Source organism: Protopterus annectens, chromosome 4.part0, assembly GCF_019279795.1.
Source record: "Protopterus annectens isolate FY-2018-M chromosome 4.part0, PAN1.0, whole genome shotgun sequence".
Taxonomy (NCBI): domain Eukaryota; kingdom Metazoa; phylum Chordata; order Ceratodontiformes; family Protopteridae; genus Protopterus; species Protopterus annectens.
Window position 1 is genome coordinate 851,573,674 of NC_056733.1, and position 514 is coordinate 851,574,187.

Here is a 514-nt window from a genome sequence, read left to right on the forward strand (position 1 = left end):
GGGTTGCTAAGGGGGGAAACCCAGTCTAAGAGATGTAACCAAGCATTAGTAGTCAATCCTATGCAAATGAGGGTAAGAATAGTGAATCCCAAGTCTACATAGCAAATGAGCACAGTCAGTGTAGTGTAAGACTAGGATAAGGGGAGTAACAGAGTAGGATATAGGTGACATCATGAGGGAGGTATGTATGACAGAAGCTAATCTCATGGGAGCAGAGTGGCATGTGTTAGCTGTCAGTTGCTCATCACTGGAAGAGGTGTGTCAGCAGGTATCCTAGCTAAAGTCAAGAAATACAAGGTGCACACTGTGGCTATCACCAAAGTTTCTTGTAAAATGCTTGCAGCGTGTATGCACAGGTGTGCGCGCCTATAAAACCGAGTAAAACAGTGTGCATGTGTTTAAGCAAAGAGTAGCAGGTGTACCATTGTTTTAATCTGTATTAGCATATTTGCTCTTGTGTGTGGGTGTGTAAGCATGTTTAAGACAGCTTAAAGTCTTGTACGCGCCTTTGCGC